General features: G+C 40.4%; 1 protein-coding gene across 1 annotated transcript in view; it reads left to right on the top strand.

The window, feature by feature from the left end:
* Nucleotides 1-18,112, top strand: part of STK39 (serine/threonine kinase 39) — a gene marked incomplete at its 3' end in the record, with an annotated part of 307,961 nt that overhangs the window by 199,265 nt on the left and 90,584 nt on the right. The window lies entirely within an intron of this gene.

Genomic DNA, 18,112 nt, shown 5'->3' with positions numbered 1-18,112 from the left:
TCTTATCCCCTGAGGCTATCTGGGCGTGACATGTATGTGTGTCGTGCTCCGCAGGCTAGTGAGTAGACATCGTTTCATGCCAGCATTTCCCCGGTTGTTGACTGATGCTGTTTGGATGGCTGCTTTCTCCATCGCTTGGAAAGGTCACTCTGACTTTCTTTTCGACATAGCGTTTTATAGACCTACCTGCTAGGAATATGGCTTCCTTCTCCAAGATGCTGGGTAAACCTCCCCTTCATTCTCTAGGTAGGAAACTGGGAAATACTTTTCACAACGCCCCCTTCTAAAAAGAAAAGACAAATACATTTTACCTACAAGTAGTATATTTATTTCTCCACTTCTCGTTCTGGTGATCATAGGCAAAAGACTGAGGAGACAAAGGCTAATTTCTTCTTTGCAAAAATATAATATTGCTTTAACTTGCTTTTAAAACTGATCTGTTATATGTAAGGTTGGAGAAAAAGGATTAGACCTTACATCTCCATGTTAAATGCTGAACATAGTTAAAATGTAGTTTTTTCTTTTTCCATGTATGTACTTTCCTGCAAATATTCTCTTGTCCATTGTGTGTATGGTAATGTTGTCGAAAAAAATGAGTGTCATAGGGCTTCCCTGGTGGCGCAGTGGTTGAGAGTCCGCCTGCCGATGCAGGGGACACGGGTTCGTGCCCCGGTCCGGGAAGATCCCACATGCCACGGAGCGGCTGGGTCCGTGAGCCATGGTCGCTGAGTCTGCGCGTCCGGAGCCTGTGCTCCGCAATGGGAGAGGCCACAACAGTGAGAGGCCCGCGTACTGCAAAAAAAAAAAAAAAAAATGAGTGTCATAAATTTAGGTACAAGATAAGGAAATCCTCTTACGTCTGAGGAGAAAAATACCAGCTCCCAAGTGAGCCACCTCATAATTTATGTAACTGTCTGTAGATGTTATTACAGTTTCTGGTTTGAGTTAGGCCTTGCACAAATATTTTGTCATTAGTATATTTTTCATAAAATAGAATAGTCACATTTGGCATAAAACATGTTTTCTTAGAGTCAGGCTCAGTGATTTGGAAAAATGATAAACTTATCAGTTAAATTGTTAATTCCTTTGTGTTGGGTGCTGTTCAGGCTTTGACCGTGCAGCCCGGTGGATTGCAGTTAGTTTAGCTGAAGGCAACTGTGACAGTTATCACACATAGATGCTTTGGTCTATCCCATCAATTTGCTAATAATGAATTTAATTGGTTATTATGTAGGAATATCATTAGACCTTGATGGGCCAATTAAAGACCCTAGACCAACAAAATAGTTTTCCTCTTTGTGGGGGAAGAGGATCTCTGGAATAGGATATTTATTTTACAGAAATCCTTTAGCATGACAGTATTACTTACTTTGACTTATTATTTTAGTTTCTCTTTTAAAAGGTGAACTTAGATATGGGTAAACTGTAGAGTTAGTAAGTTATGATTTCATAAAGAAGGCTGAAGCTGCTAAAAACAATGTTGTTTAGCATTAGTATGCCTGAATTCTAATTCCATGTTATCGTCATTCAGGAGGGATTAGAATTCTTAAATGATTCTCTAGTCTGTAAAATCAGGTTAATTGCATAATTCTCGTCAAGTGGTTGGGGGGCTTGATTCATTTTTCCCCCAGAGGTTAAGTAGTGTAGTCATAGTGACTAATTGTGGCAGTGCTTTTTAGTACATGGTCTTTCCCCCCTCACCAACAAACTACTTATTTATGGCTTTCTTTGTGCAAGGCTTTGTTGAAAATCCAAAGTTGAATATGACAGGGTCTCTGCACTCAAAGAGCTTACTGTGTAGGCAGATAGATCAGACCCTGCACAAATGACTCTAACACAAGGTAGAAAGTGATAAATGCCATAAGAAGCCGGATGAAAAGAAGAGCTATGGGTAGTTAAAGGAAGGTGAGAGCCCTTGTGTCTGAATGTTATCTTTGGATTACTTGTTCCCATAGTAACCAGTGTTTATTTTTTTCAACATCCACGTTTTGCGAAGAGTAATGGTTGGGTTGAATCCAGGGGCAGTGTCAGGCTGTGGTCTTTGGTACAGGCCTTATCGGACTTAAATGATTCCTGAGAAGACTGTGTTTGTTTTTCAGTAGAGTGGTGTGTATTATTATGTAGGTGCCAAGTTATTAGAAATACTGTTCTTTAGTATGAAAAATACTTAGCATTTAATTTTTTGGAATGTTCTCCTCCGGTAATTTCCTTTCCTCTGAGAATTGGAGTCGCTGTTGTACTTCTTGGCTATATTGTGAGTGAGGTCCTTCAGAAAGATGAGGTTCCTACAAGGGACCAGGCACAGCGATAAGCACTGTGTATGCTTTTTCGTGTTTAATCATCACAAAACCTCCGCAACGTCGATACTGTTGTTTCTGACATCTCACAGGTGAGAGACTAAGGCGTAAAGTCGTGGGGGTTACTTGTCCAATACCTTCCAGCTCAGATGAAGCAGAGATGGGTCTTGAACCTGGGTCTGTTGAGCATGCTGGTCCTTGCTGTTTACCAGTTGACCCCGTGGCCGTGCTCTGTTCGGTTCCATTCTGAATGCCATTAGAAACCCATGTATTTTTAAGATTGTTACATTTACCTGTCTTCTCACTGACATTTTACCTAAGTATTCTTTTAACAGTGTTTCCTGATATGCCCATCATTAAATATTATGTCAGGAATACCTGAAAATATTATTTTAGAGGAGATATTAAAGTTGATGATGAAAATAGCAGTCAGCATCTGTAGTGTCTTACAACTTTAAAAGCACGGTCACATCACTTGCCTGATTTAATTTTTTTCTTTCATCCTGTGTTTGCTGCTTACAGGTGAAAAAGCAAGATCAGGGTTGTTAAGTAACTTTCCTGCAGTCACAGAGATAGTACACTTAGGCTGGAGACTGGGTCTTCTGATGTTAATCCAGTGTTATTGGTGGTGTGGTATAGGTAGATGGTATAAGTAGAGATGATACAGGGTAGTGCAGGGTGTAGATCTTTTGCATTTACAAAATCCTTCTGCTGGTAAACATGCTAAAGGAAGGACGATTTGTATTCAGAAAAATTTGGTAATGCATGAGAAGCAAAATAGAAGAATTAAAAGCCATTCATTGTGAGATAATGTCATTTTCTTTTTGACAGTGGAGCAAGCAGATGTTTGCAAGTGCAAATACTTTCAGCAATAGGGAATGTATAGAGTTCTGTATTTTCAAGCAATATATGGTCATCTTAGAAATTTAGAAAATCAAAGTAAATTAAAAGAACAAGAAATAAAATCTTCCATATCTCACTACCCAGAGATACATCATTACTAGCCTCTTGACAAATATTCTTCTACTCTTTTCTACACTTAGGTTAATAATGTTATAGTATAAATTTTTATTTTTTATTTTTTTATTTTTTGCAGTACGCAGGGCTCTCACCGTTGCGGAGCAACAGGCTCCGGATGCACTGGCTCAGTGGCCGTGGCTCATGGGCCCAGCCGCTCCGTGGCATGTGGGATCTTCCCGGACGGGGGCACGACCCCATGTCCCCTGCATCGGCAGGCGGACTCTCAACCACTGCGCCACCAGGGAAGGCCCTAGTATAAATATTTTATTTCACAAAACACATAATGTTTTATGGTCTGCTTTATTTAGTAATGTCTTTGATATCTTTTCATATCTTTGAGTATAAATCTACACAGTCCTTTTGGATGGCTTCTTTATATTTTGACTTAGTGTGCCAAAACATGTTACTTTAAAAGTATTATTTGATATTTACGGAATTCCCAGTTTTTCAGTATGGCAGTGTATGAAACCTTATATGTGCAAAAATGATGTTTTAAAACTGCCCAGTAGAAAAATCCCCTTTAGCATTGGATTTTGACCTTGATGAAGTGCTCTCAGACTTTGAGAAACCTGGAGATATAAAACGGAGTAAGCCCAGTATCAAAGCACCTGGGGATTCTAGGGGCTGGTTGTGGCGCTTGGGCCAGCAAGAGGTGTCACTGTCCATGTGGCAGCTCACACTGCTTCCTTCCTCTTCGTTAGAGCTGAATTCTTAGGCACTGCACTGAGAAGCCATCAAAACGAATGATTCCTGAGTGTAACATGCTAACACCAGTAGAACACAAACACCGAGTTCCATTTTGCAGCCGTTCTTTTGGGTTCTTCCCTCCAGTGCGTGTTCTTTAAGAAATCCTCCGTTGGCTGCTTGCTGTGAGCAGCCTGGGGTTAGAGGAAGTGACGTGTGTGGGACATAACTGTTGGAGGAGATGACAGATTGCCTTTATTCTCTTAGAGCCTTACACAGTGCCTAGCATGTGATAGACCCTTAATACATGTGTATTGCACAAGTGCCAACTGAATGATTCTTAACTAGAGGCATTTTCCACAAACTTTGAATATCAAGATGCCTCCTAAGATTTGTATGTATGTATGTATGTATGTATGTGGCTAAAGATGTTACAGTAGAACAATAGTTTTTGATGTTATAGTGGAAATGTGTACAAAAAGTACTTCTTTACTAGATTTTCTCTACAAAAATTCCCACGTGAGATAATACTTTAGGTATAATCTATTTTATTTTTGAAAATACATACGGACTCCATGCTATAAGAATTGCAAGATGGTTTCTGTGGCAGAGATGTGAACAAAGTCATGCTGAAAGAGGATCCTTACAGGAGCATCCTCTGCCCTGCCTATGTATCCAGCTTGGATTACTTCCTCTAGGGTTGTCACCAGCATCCATTGGCCATGCCTGCCTCTGGGTCTGAGCACCAGGTCTCAACTTGTGAGTTTTGAAGTGTCGGTGTGTTACGCTTCTTCCTCCAGACTCCTCTCTAGTAGAAGTTTCCCTGTTAAAAAGTCTTCCTGAGTCCTACAGGCAGCTTAAAGGTGGCAGCTGGCGTGTCTCTGTGGAGCTTACCCACAACTGCAGCTCTGTTGCAGAATGTTTTCAGGGCAGCTCTCATCTAACCTCGGAAGGGCAGTGAATTGTGCAGTGTCACGTGACCAGTCACTATCGGTGCCAAGAATAGAACCCCAAAATCAGCCTGCGGAGGGGTTGCCTCCTTGCCGTCCTCTCTCTCATCGTAAGTTCCGCCATGCTCTGGCCAGCAGTCAGTCTTAATTGCTGGACCAATTGTTTGGTCACATTTCTGGGACTTACACGTCTCCCCTGAACTCTTGCATCTTTATCATAAGCTTTTTTAATGTCATCGAACAGATAGGCATGAAGAGAAAATGTCTTAAAATAGTGGGTACCTTAAGAAGATTTGGTGTCATTTAAGTCAGTGTTAATTACCTGAGATACCTTGGCTGGCAATAGCCTGAAATTTTAGCAAACACCTGAGTGTTTTAAGTTATCCTTTCTGTCACTTTGCAGAGGCTGTCTCTTATCCTTTTTTATATTCCACCTTTCCTAGCTGCTGATGACGTAACCTGATGCTCTTAGCATTCTAAGAATTCTCCTCTCCAGTTTTATCACGGAAGGTTTTCTCTTAGGACGCGTCCTCTTGATCAGAGCTGAATAATTCTGAGGTCTGTTTGCAAAGTTATTTCAGTTACCATATTCCTGGAGATAACGAGCGGTGAGATTTCTTCCTCAAAATGTTGAGTCTTGGAAAAGCAACAAGCATATTTCAGTTTGGAGGCTTTCTCTGCATTAACTTTTCTTTCCCTATTGAAACCAGACTCCCTGGAATATACTTTCAACTTTATTTTGCAATTCTCAGAGTGCTAGAAAACTTTGTTCTTCTTGTAAAATTGATACAGTTGTTAACTGGTGGTGTATTGGGAAGTCTCTGCTGCCCAGTGAAATTCATTGATTGGTCTTTGTATTAGTTTTCTATTGCTGCTGTAATAAATTACCACAAACCTAGTGGCTTAGAACAGCACAAATTTATCATCTTTATTATTTATTCTTATCTTACAGTTCTGTAAGTCAGAAGTCTACATGGGTCTCAATGGGCTAAAAAGTCACGGCGTCGGCAGGGCTGTGCCGTTTCAGGAGTCTCTAGAGAAGAATATGTTTCCTTGACTTTTTTTTTTTTTTTAAGACTTTTTTTTTTTTTTGCGGTACGCGGGCCTCTCACTGTTGTGGCCTCTCCCGTTGCGGAGCACAGGCTCCGGACGCGCAGGCTCAGTGGCCATGGCTCACGGGCCCAGGCACTCCGCGACATGTGGGATCTTCCCAGACCGGGGCACAAACCCGTGTCCCCTGCATCGGCAGGCGGACTCTCAACCACTGCGCCACCAGGGAAGCCGAAGACTTTATTTTTTAAGAGCAGTTTCAGGTTCAGAGCAAAACTAAGAGGAAGGTGTGGAAGTGTCCCATTTACCCCTGGACCCCACACATGCTTAGCTGCCTTCCCCGTGTACACCCCCAACAGTGTGGTACGTCTGTTACAGTCCGGGAGACTACAGTGACATGTCCGTATTCTTCAAAGTCCTGTAGTGTACATTACAGTCCACTCTTGGTGTTGTACATGCTATGATTTTGGACAAATGTATCCACCATTATAGTACCACGAAGAGTGTTTTCACTGCCCTAAAAATCCTCTGGGCTCTGCCTGTTAGCCCCCTCCCACACTCCTGGCAACCACTGATCTTTTTACTGTTTCTGTGGTTTTGCTTTTCCCAGAATGTCATATAGTTGGAATGTGCATTTAAGGTTCCTCCACGTCTTTTCATGATTTGATAGCTCATTTCTTTGTAGCCATGAGCACTGTGCATTTTCTGTATGTTCCACAGTTGGTTTATCCATTCACCTACTGAAGGACATCTTGGTTGCTTCCAAGTTTGGGCAATTACGAATAAAGGTGTTATAAAACATCCACGTGTATGTTTTTGTGTAGACATAAGTTTTTAGTTCCTTTGGGTAAATACCAAGGAGCATGATTGCTGGATCGTATGGTAAGAGTATGCATAGTTTTGTAAGAAATTGCCAAACTGTCTTCCAAAGTGGCTGCACCATTTTGTGTTCCCACCAGCAATGAATGAGAGTTCCTATTGCTCCACATTCTCACCGGCATTTGGTGCTGTCATTATCAATGTTCCAGATTTTGGCCATTTCTCATGGTGTGTAGTGGTATCTGTGTTTTAATTTACATTTCCCTGATGACATGTGATGTGGAGGATCTTTTCCTATGCTTATTTGCCATCTGTGTATATTCTTTGAAGTGTTTGTTAAAGTCTTTGGCCCATTTTTATTTTTCATATTGTTGAGCTTCAAGGGTTCTTTGTATATGTTGGACAATAGTCCTTTATCAGATACATCTTTTGCAAATATTTTCTCCCAGTCTGTGGCTTGTCTTCTCCTTCTCTTGACATTGTCTTCCGCACAGCAGAGGTCTTTAAATTTAGTGCAGTCAGATTATCAATTATTTCTTTCATGGACTGTGCCTTTGGTGGTGTATCTAAATAGGCGTCACCATACCCAAGGTTATCTCCAGGATGCAAACTAGTAAGACGATCATCAGGGCTTTCACTTACTCAGAAATTGGAGTTTATTTTTCTTGCTGCTTTCATTTATGTCATTATCCAACATTACTTATGTTTCCTAGGTATTAAGCGGTGGCTGGGAGGGAGTTGGTTAACTCGGGGAGTCTTTGCCTTCTCCAGTTCACTCTCATAGCCCTGGAGTGTTCTGCAGTGCTTGTTTCACACTGTTTCTCCTTGACTCTGCATCAGCTGACAGTTCACAGAGCATCTGGGCAAGGGCCTGCCTGTTTATAAGATGCTCAGTCACCACAGGTTATCAGTGCTGTCACTAGTTACTCCTTTTGCAAATGGTGATTAAAAAAAAAAACCATCTTCTCAATAGCATGATGTATTGGGTTGTTTGCTGGAGTTGACGATGTTTAGTCTGAGGGCTGCTGTTGAGACTGTAACATAGGTAAAGGAAGGTGTGTGGCTAGGGGCTGGAGGTGGCCTTTCACAAATGGCTAAGCGTGGCCCAGTGTTTATGAAAGAATATGAAAAACATTTAACTTATCTGAACTTAAAAGCATAGTCTGAGAAAGAGGTAGAAAATACTCACTAGATTTTAGGGGACCACAGCAAAATGAAAGCTCGTCACCTGATAAGGCTCTTAATTTAATCAGAATTTCACTGCATAGAGAAACTAGAGATTATCTTCCGAGTTCCCAGCCTCTGGGCCACGTGGAAATCGGACCGTTACACAAATACGGGAACTAGTCTTCTTAAAATTTTTCAGAAAATAAAACTCTGTCCTTTCCTCTGATAATCTGCTTAGCTCTGTGAGTTTTCCCAGTGAGGTATGTAGTTAAGTAACTTTAATCTCCAGAAGAAAGTATGAGTTTTGGTGGAGTTTTTAATGCATTTGGACACTGAAGATGCTGGAAAGCACACCTGGCCACAACATATTTATGTAAGTCTTCTTCAGAACCCTCGGTTCCTTTTTATTTGCAGAGGTATGTCTCTTATCGAGGAAGTGGTGGAGGGCTTCTGCCCTGGGTGGTTTCCACCTTCTCCGACACAGGGAGCCCCCAGGACCAGGGGTTGCCCCTCTCACGCCCATTGGTTTGGGGCTCTACCTGTGCTCGTCGTGTGTAAGTCAGAGCCCACTTCGGTGGGTTCTCTGTGATGACTCGTCAGTTTCCTGAATGGAGGTTTGCCCACTTGCCAGCTGGTTGCCTTTGTTGTCTGAATGGAGAACCTCTGGGGATTCATTAAAATCAAACTGTGCACATTTGTCTGGAGTTGGTTCTAGATTTTCATGCAGCGGAGTGGGTGCGAGGTCGGCTCGGTGAAAAAGGTATTGGAATTTCTGTACTTTGATCCGTTCTCTTTTTATGGCTTGATTGAACCATTTTGCTCCCTCGCTCAAAGAGAGGTCTTTCTCTGAGAATGTTCAGATGAAGTATTAGTCCTTTAAAAGGCTTAAAATGAATGTTTACGACCACAGCAAGGACTATACCATTTTAAACTCTTGCGTTGTAAATCACACCGAGGATCCTCCGCAGGTGGGCCTCTTGCCTGCATTAGGCTACCTGCTGTGTTGCAGGAAAGTGTGGTGTTTGCTCAGAGTTCCCTGAGCAATACGCGAGTAGCTAAGGTAAGTCTTCTTCCTTTCTCAAAATATTCTGTCTCCCTCACTACCCCCTCTCAGAAAATCTAAACGAAAATGAGGAGGTGAAAAAAGCAGGGCTAGAAGATACTTAATAATCCTTCCTTCATTCTTTTTAATCAGATTGTTGAATACTCAGTACTGTCTGGGGTAAAAATGAAAGTTTTACTTTTCTTGCGTCACCATTTTCAAAGAGCTTCGTTGAGTCTTCCTTTGCCATCTTTTAATGGTGTCTTGGGCTGTAGGCCGTAATTCTCCGGTGAGCTATGACGTAAAAGAGTCAGGGCTAGTTGCAACTTCAGTCTCTATTCAATCTAGCCTTTATGTCTCCTCCCCTCCCCCGCTTGTCCCCTCCGGCTGAGTAGGGGACACAGTCAGCTCCTTCGCCCTATTCCACCCTCCCTTTTCTGCACTGCTTTCTCCTCTCGGTTGTCACTGCTTCGAAAACACTAACTGGCTGCCAGCGTCCTCTTTGGTGGGGACCCTGCTGGGACTCCCTGAAGAGTTCTGGTCCAGCACCTTCTTCCCTTCACCTGGGCGGGTGGGCAGGAGGTCCTCGGGAGTAGGACCGTGGCAGGATGGCTTGGTTTTGGCTGCCTTCCCCTTGACTCCTTTGGCAAACCAAGCGTGAGTGTGTATATAGGCTCTACGGCGGCTCCTTCTCTCCACGCTGCTGTGTCTCCCCAGTTCTCTTCTCCTTGCTCAGGGAGTTAGGAGTAGGCTGATAAAGTTGATACATTTGCCCCATAAGCAGATAAACACGTGGAGTGAGATGCCCACCTTTCCTCCTTACAGGCACCTCTGATGTGTTAAGTGATGCTCTGGGAGACTTCTGTAGTTGGCTTGGTTTTGGGGCTGTCCCAGCACATTCTCTGGACCAGTAATTCACCATTGAAGATTGTTTGACCTTCTGCACCCACACCCTCGAATTTTGTTCATGTAGGTAAGGGTCGAGGGAGTCATAGGTCATGACTGGTGCTAGTAGAGTGATTTTGGTGAGTTATTAATGAGGGTTGGAGTGGCTGACCTCTAATATTTGCAGCACTCTTTAGAATACGTGGTTTCTGATGCCTGTCTGTCCTGGGCTTAGCATCCTGGGAACCAATTCTGGAGTAACAGGAAAAGATCCACTCAATGTCTGCTGATACAGGCATGCATCTCCATGTAGAACTACTTCTGGGCAAGTTACCTAGGGAATATCATGAAACATAACGCTTGGCCTTTGAGGATCATATTACATTTTAATTTAAGGAAATAAAAATAGAAACATAGGAAATATTAAATAGCTGTATCAGGCATCGTGTGATGAATTGTTCAAATAAATGTAATTGAGGATAAATGGTGCAGTAATTGAGGATAATGGTGCAGTGGTGCAGTGTCCACTGGATTAGCCCACCAAGACCGCACCTCTGACCTGTTACAAGGGCTGTGGCAGGGGGTGAGTGAGGAGGTGACTGTGTGGGGTGCCTTCCAGCTGTGCTGTGCAGCTCCTAGCTGTGCTCTACAGACTATGAGTAATGGGAGGAGTGGAAGAGGAAATGTGAAAAGGTACTAATGCACATTTTGTTTTTGTTTGCGGTACGCGGGCCTCTCACTGCTGTGACCCCTCCCGTTGCGGAGCACAGGCTCCGGACGCGCCGGCTCAGCGGCCATGGCTCTCGGGCCCAGCCGCTCTGCGGCATGTGGGATCCTCCCGGACCGGGGCACGAACCCGCGTCCCCTGCATCGTCAGGCGGACTCCCAACCACTGCGCCACCAGGGAAGCCCCCTAATGCACAGTTTTAAGACTAACTTGATTTAAAAATAAAAAAAGCAAGCTGAATTTTGAAATATTATTACATTCTCGGTTGTAACTTTTTCGGCGGGGGAGAGGGGTCTGTCATACTTGCGAAGGTGCGAATGAGAAATGTACCTTTGAGAACTGCTTTTCCTTTTTTTTTTTTTTTTTTTTTTGCATTACGCGGGCCTCTCACTGTTGTGGCCTCTCCCGTTGCGGAGCACAGGCTCCGGACGCGCAGGCCCAGCGGCCATGGCTCACGGGCCCAGCCGCTCCGCGGCACGTGGGATCTTCCCAGACCGGGGCACGAACCCGTGTCCCCTGCATCAGCAGGCGGACTCTCAACCACTGCGCCACCAGGGAAGCCCTGCTTTTCCTTTTTAATAGAAATTGCAAGGAGCTTGCTGTTTGCTCACTGCTTTTCTTGCCTGTCTCTGTTACCAGGTGTATTCCTATTCGGTGTACTGATTCATTTTTCACTGTATTTAATTGATAGGGAGTTAAAAATGCCCACCCTCTTTGGTAATGGTCCTGCTAAAATTGTCACTGTGCTTGGGTTTTCGGATGCGGTTGGTGGTTTTGCCCCCGGTTTGCAGCTTGCTGCATTCTCAGCCTCCTTCCCCCAGTCTGATTTGTCTTCTGTGACCCATGCCCAACATGCTTATCACCTCTCCTTTCACTTGATACAGTCTTCACTGTCCTTCCTAAAAAAGCTGTCACTGGTTTCGCTGAGTCTGCCCCACTACAGTGCAGCAGAGACAGTGTGTGAATTCGGGGTGTTGATGAACTTAGTAGCATGTACCTTTTAATCTTCCGCTTTCTTTTCTTTTTGTAAGCTCCTGGTCTTTCTGTCCTTTCCCTTTTGTTTCTTAGAGAATTATCAGAGGCTACTCTCTTCATTGTTGTCATCTTTTACATAAAACAGCCTTTGGGTCATATTCCAGTATTGTATCCAGATTACCTTAAAGACAAACCAAGCTGCTGCTCGGTAACCTCTCTAAGCCTAGAATTGAATTTATGACATTCATTAAATCACCATGTTTTAAGGACTGGAGATTTATCTTAGTGGCCTTGGACTTCAAGTTGTGTGTTGAGTGATAAGGAAAAGACTTTTTTTTCCCCCTTTTATTCTCTACTGTATTACTACTGTTGAAGCTGGCAGGTTCATTAAGTTTAAGCTTACCTTAAAGGGAGTCTATCTCAGCCATTACCCCGACAGTACCCTTGATGTCCTCAATAGTATTTCAGGGACCTTTCCTCTGTCCCTCAAAAGTCAGCTATTATTATTTACTGACATTCCTGCCTAACTCAGAAGAAAGGAGCCACATAAAAATGATACACTGTAAACAGCCTGTGGATACATTTAGTGGCCTGTGGAGCTGCTCTCAAGGAAAGTGGAAGGTGGACTGTGGACACCGTCTCTGCACTCGCCCCACGGCCTTGCTCCAGCTTGCCGATAACACCCAGAAAAGAGCGTATACAGTTGTCTGGAACGCTAATTTTTGTGACTGCTGCCCAGGGGACACCTTCAGATTGTATGGCTCAGGTAGCCAGCAGGGCTTACACTTGTGGCCCCTCAGGATTGTATATATGTGTATACTTTTAAAAGCTGCTGCCTGAGGGTGTGGCTTCTAGTCAGCATGAGCCTAGGTGCTGAGATCCTCCCCTTTGGGACACTGACAGGTCTTGGCACACCCTCAACAGCTGGGAGCCATTAAAAATATAATAGGCTGCTTGGTCAAGCACAGAGGTTTAAGACATGAAGAGCTGGGGCAGGGCTGGGCAAAACAGTTCATCTCCTACTCCTTCAAGATGGCGGAGATGGTTGTTTCATCTTCTGTATACACAGAAAGTCAAGCAACATAAAGAAACAGGAATATGTTAATGAAAGAACAAGATAAAACCTCAGGGGGGAAAAAACCTCAATGAAACGGAGATAAGTTAATTTACCTGATAAAGAGTTCGAAGTAATGGTCATAAAGATGCTTACGGAACTGAGGAGATGAATGGATGAACACAGTGAGAACTTCAACAACGAGACAAAAAAATATATGAAAGTACCAAGTAGAAGTCCCAGAGTTGACAAATACAATAATTGAACTGAAAAATAGAGTGGTTCAGTAGTAGACTAGATGAAACTGAAGAAAGGACCACTCAAGTCAAAGACAAGGCAGTGGAACTGACCCAGTCAGAGCAGCAAAATGAAAAAGGAATGAAAAAATGTGAAGATAGCTTACGGGACTTATGGGGCAACATCATACAGACTAACATTTGCATCATAGGACTCCCAGAAGGAGAAGAGAGAGAAAGGGGCAGAAATCTTATTTGAAGAAATAATGGCTGAAAACTTCTCTAACTTGGAGAAGGAAACAGACATCCAGATTCAGGAAGCCCAGAAAATTTCAAATACCCAAAGAGACCCACACCAAGACATGATACAATTAACTTGTCAAAAGTTAAAGACAAGTTGAAAATATTAAAAGCAACAGGAGAAATCAACTTTTTACATACAAAGGAACTCCCATAAGACTCTCAGACAATTTTTCAGCACAAATTTTGCAGGCCACAAGGGAGTGGCACAATTAATTCAAAGTGCTGAAAGAAAAAAAACCTTCCAACCCAAAATAGTCTACCTGACAAAGTTATCATTCAGAACTGAAGGATAGATTAAAAAGTTTACCACCCAAGCAAAAGCTAAAGGAGTTCATCACCACTAAACTGGCTGTATAAGAAATGTATAAGGGACTTGTTTAAGCTGAAAAGAAAGAACACTATAAACAGTAACAAGAACACATATGAAAGAATAGATCTCTCTGAAAAAAGTAAATATGCATTAAAGGTAGTGGGTTAATTATAAAGCTAGTTTGAAGGTTAAAGAAGAAGTAGTTTTTTAAAAAACCCCATGATTACAATAGTTAGAGATACACAAGATAAAAAGATGTAAAATGTGAGATCAAAAACATAAAATGTGGTGGGGGAGAGTAAAAATGTTGAGCTTTAGAATGGAATCAATTTTAAATTGTTATTAACTTAAAATAGACTGCTATAAGTTGTTATATGTAAGTCTCATGGTAACCACAAAGCAAAAACCTATACTAAGTACAAATGATCAAGAGAAAGGAATACAAGCATACCATTAAAGAAAGTCATCAAACAACAAAAAAGAGCAAGAGAAGAAATGAACAGAGAGGAACTACAAAAACAGCTACAAAACAATTAACAAAATGGCAATAAGCACATACCCATCAATAATTACTTTAAGTATAAATGGTCTAAATCCTCCTGTCAAAAGACATAGAGTGATGGAATGGATAAAAAACAAGACTCATCTATATGCTGCCTACAAGAGACACAATTTAGATGTAAGGAAACACACAGACTGAAAGTGAGGGGATGGAAAAAGATATTCCATGCAAATAGAAACCAAAAGAAATCTGGAATAACTATACTTAGACAAAGTAGACTTTAAAATAAAGAAATAAGAAAAGTCTCAAACAGCCTAACTTGACACCACAGGAAACTAGAAAAAGAAGAACAAATAGGCCCAGAGTTAGTAGAAGGAAGGAAATAATAAAGATTAGGGCAGAAATGAATGAAATAGAGACTGAAATGACAATAGAAAAGGTCAATGAAACTAAGAGCTAGTTCTCTAAAAAGAAACAAAACTCACAACCCTCTAGATAGATTCACCAAGAGAAAAGGAGATAGAACTCAAATAAATAAAATCATAAATGAAAGAGGAGACATTACAACTGGTATCAAACAAATATGAAGGATCATAGAGACTACTATGAACAAGTATATGCCAAGAAGTTGGACAACATGGGAGAAATGGATAAATTCCTAGAAACATACAACTTGCCAAGCCTAAATCAAGATGAAATAGAAAATCTGAACAGACCAATTACTAGCAAGGAGATTGAATCAGTAATCAAAAACCTCCCAACAAACAGAAGTCCAGGATCAGATTGCTTTGCTGGTGAATTCTACCAAACATTGAAAAAAGAATTAATACCAATCTTTCTTTAAGCCTTCCAAAAAATAAAAGAGAGGGGAATACTTCCAAACATATTTGATGAGGCCAGCATTACCCTGGTACCAAACCCAGAAAAGGATGCCACAAAAAAGAAAATCACAGGCCAGTATTCCTGATGAACATAAATGTAAGAGTCCTCAACAAAATATTAGCAATCTAAATTCAGCAATACATTAGTGATCAAGTTGGATTTATCCCAAAGATGCAAGAATGGTTCAACCTCTGCAAATCAGTCAATGTCATATGCCATATTTACAAAAAATAAGTCATATGATCATCTCAGTAGATGCAGAATAGATCTCAGTAAATACAGAAAAAGCATTTGACAGAATTAAACATCCATTTATGATTAAAAAATCTCAACCAAGTGGGTATAGTGGGAACATACCTCAACATAATAAAGGCCATAAAAGACAGGCCCACAGGTAACATCATACTTAACAGTGAAACGCTGAAGGCTTTTTCTCTAAGATCAGGAACAAGACAAGGATGTCTACTCTTCCACTTTTATTCAACACCGTATTGGAAGTCCTAGGCAGAACAGTTAGGCAAGAAAAAGGAAATAAAAGGCATTCAAATTGGAAAGGAAGGAGTAAAACTCACTATTTGCAGATGACATGATATATGTAGAAAACTGTAAAGACTCCATCAAAAATTGTTAGAACTAATAAATTCAGTAAAGTTGCAGGATACAAAATCAGTACACTAAAACCTGTTACATTTCTTTATGCTAATAACAAAATGTCAGAAAGAGAAATAAAATCCCATTTACAATTGTATCAAAAAGAATAAAATACCTAGGAATAAATTTAACCAAGGAGGTGAAAGTCCTGTCTATTGAAAAGCACAAGATGTTGATGAAATAGAAGATGCAAATAAATTGAAAGATATCCTGTGCTCATGGATTGGAAGAATTAATATGGTTAAAACGTCTGTACTATCCAAAGCAATATACAAAATCAGTGCAATTCTTATCAAAATTCCAATGATATTTTTCACAAAAATAGAAGAAACAATTCTAAAATTTGTATGGAAGAACAAAAGAACCCAAAGAGCCAAAGCAATCTTGAGAAAGAAGAACAAAGCTGTTGGTATCGTGTTCCCTGATTTCAAATGATCTTACAAAGCTGTCATAATTAAAACAGTATGGTATTGGCATTAAAACAGACCCATAGATCAATGGAACAGGATGGTCAGTTAATTTGCAGCGTACGAGCCAAGAATACATAATGTGGAAAGGACAGTCTTTTCAATACAAAAGCAAGAATAAACAAGTGGAACTATGTCAAACTAAAATGCTTCTGTACAGCAAAGCAAACCATCATCAAAATGAAAAGGCAACCTACTGAATGGGAGAAAATAATTGTAAGTCATACACAGGCATACCTAGTTCTATTTTGCTTTGCTTTATTGTGCTTCACAGATATTGCATTTTTTACAAATTAAAGTTTGTGGCAACCCTGCGTTGTCAGATGATGGTTAGCATTTTTTTAACAATAAAGTCTTCTCTAATTAAGGAAGGTGTATTGTTTTAGACATAATGTTATTGCACACTTAATAGACTACAGTATAAACATAATTTTCATATGCACTGGGAAACCAAAAAATTTGTATGACTTGCTGTATTGCGATATTCACTTTACTGTGGTGGTCTGGAACTGAACCTGCAATATCTCCAAGTTTTGACCATACCTGATGAGGGGCTAATATCCAAAATGTACAAAGAACTCATAAAACTCAATAGCAAAAAAAAATCCCATTAAGAAATGAGCAGAAGAACTGAATAGACAATTTTCCAAAGATGTCTTATAGATGGCCAAAAGGTGTGTGAAAAGATGCTAAACATCATCAATCATTAGGGAAATGCAAACCAAAACCATAATGAGACCAAACCAAAACCAAAATCTCACACCTGTCAGAATGGCTGTTATCCAAAAGACAAGAAATGGCAAGTGTTCTTGAGAATGTTGAGAAGACATTCTTGTGCACTGTTGGTGGGAATGTAAATTGATGCAGCCATTATGGAAAATAGCATGGAGGTTCCTCAAAAAATAAAAAAATAGAACTACCATATGATTCATCAATTCCAGTTCTGGGTTTTCATCTGAAGAAAATGAAACTAATAATTCAGAAATACGTATGCACCTCCATATTCATAGCAGTATGTTTTACAGTAGTCAAGATATGAAAACAGTCTTCTAAGTGCCCAGCAATGGATGAATGGATAAAGAAGATGTGGTATATACATGCAACAGTACATTATTCAGCCATAAAAAGAATGAAATCTTGGTATTTGTGACAACATTTGCGACTTTGAGGGTATTATGCTGAGTGAAAAAGTCAGACAGAAAAAGACAAAGACCATATGATCTTTCTTATAGGTGGAATCTAAAGCAAACAAACAAATAACAAGGTCAAAGATACAGAGAACTGACCGATGGTTGCAAGAGCTGGAGAGGGTTAGAAGTTGATGAACTATGGTTCTGTTTTGTTTTATTGGTTTAAATAAATTGAATGGAAAATTTAAAGATAATGACCTGAGTCAGAGAAGAATAAATAAACAGTGCATTTTAACACGTTGCGGCTTTAAAACAGCCTCTCCAGAGAAAGGTATAAGAATTTTTATAAAATGCTGAGATCCTCATTCTAGGGGATTTCGATACTGGTTAATCTGCACCCTCCTGAGCTCACTTAAAAAATGGAAATTAGAACCGTCTAGTTTTCAAGTATACACAATAATGCTGCCAAAATTACAAGGTCAGAAATTTGGAGAACGTAAAAATCTTCACAAAGTAGTAGGATGTGCTTTTTTTTTTTTTTATTAAGAAGATGATTTTATTTTTAAACACATGCACACTAAATAAATTCCTCTCAGATACATAAAACAGAACCTAAAATAATGACAAGAAAAATAAATAGTTGTTGACTTTAACAAATCATCCTCATTTAACATTAAATAAATTAAATATCAAATTTATAAATTTTGATAACATGATTAACAGTTTAAATATATGTAATGAATAAATGAATAGAGAATACAAATTTTTTAAAATTCAAACAGAAAGTCACAAAAATTATAATCGTCCTCATCAGTTCACTCACTCCCATGTAATTAATTTTTTTATCATGATCTTTTGTTAGCACTTTTATGAATTCATCAGTTTTCCATTCGAGTTCTGAAAATGCTTATTCATTCAGTTCAGCAGTATAGTCAGTTACCAGAAACCTGTACTTGTTGGA

This window comes from Leucopleurus acutus, assembly GCF_964270905.1.
Source record: "Leucopleurus acutus genome assembly, chromosome: 6".
In the NCBI taxonomy this organism is placed as follows: domain Eukaryota; kingdom Metazoa; phylum Chordata; class Mammalia; order Artiodactyla; family Delphinidae; genus Leucopleurus; species Leucopleurus acutus.
The sequence above is the reverse complement of the archived record's forward strand: the minus strand, read 5'-3'. Positions and strand labels throughout refer to the sequence as shown.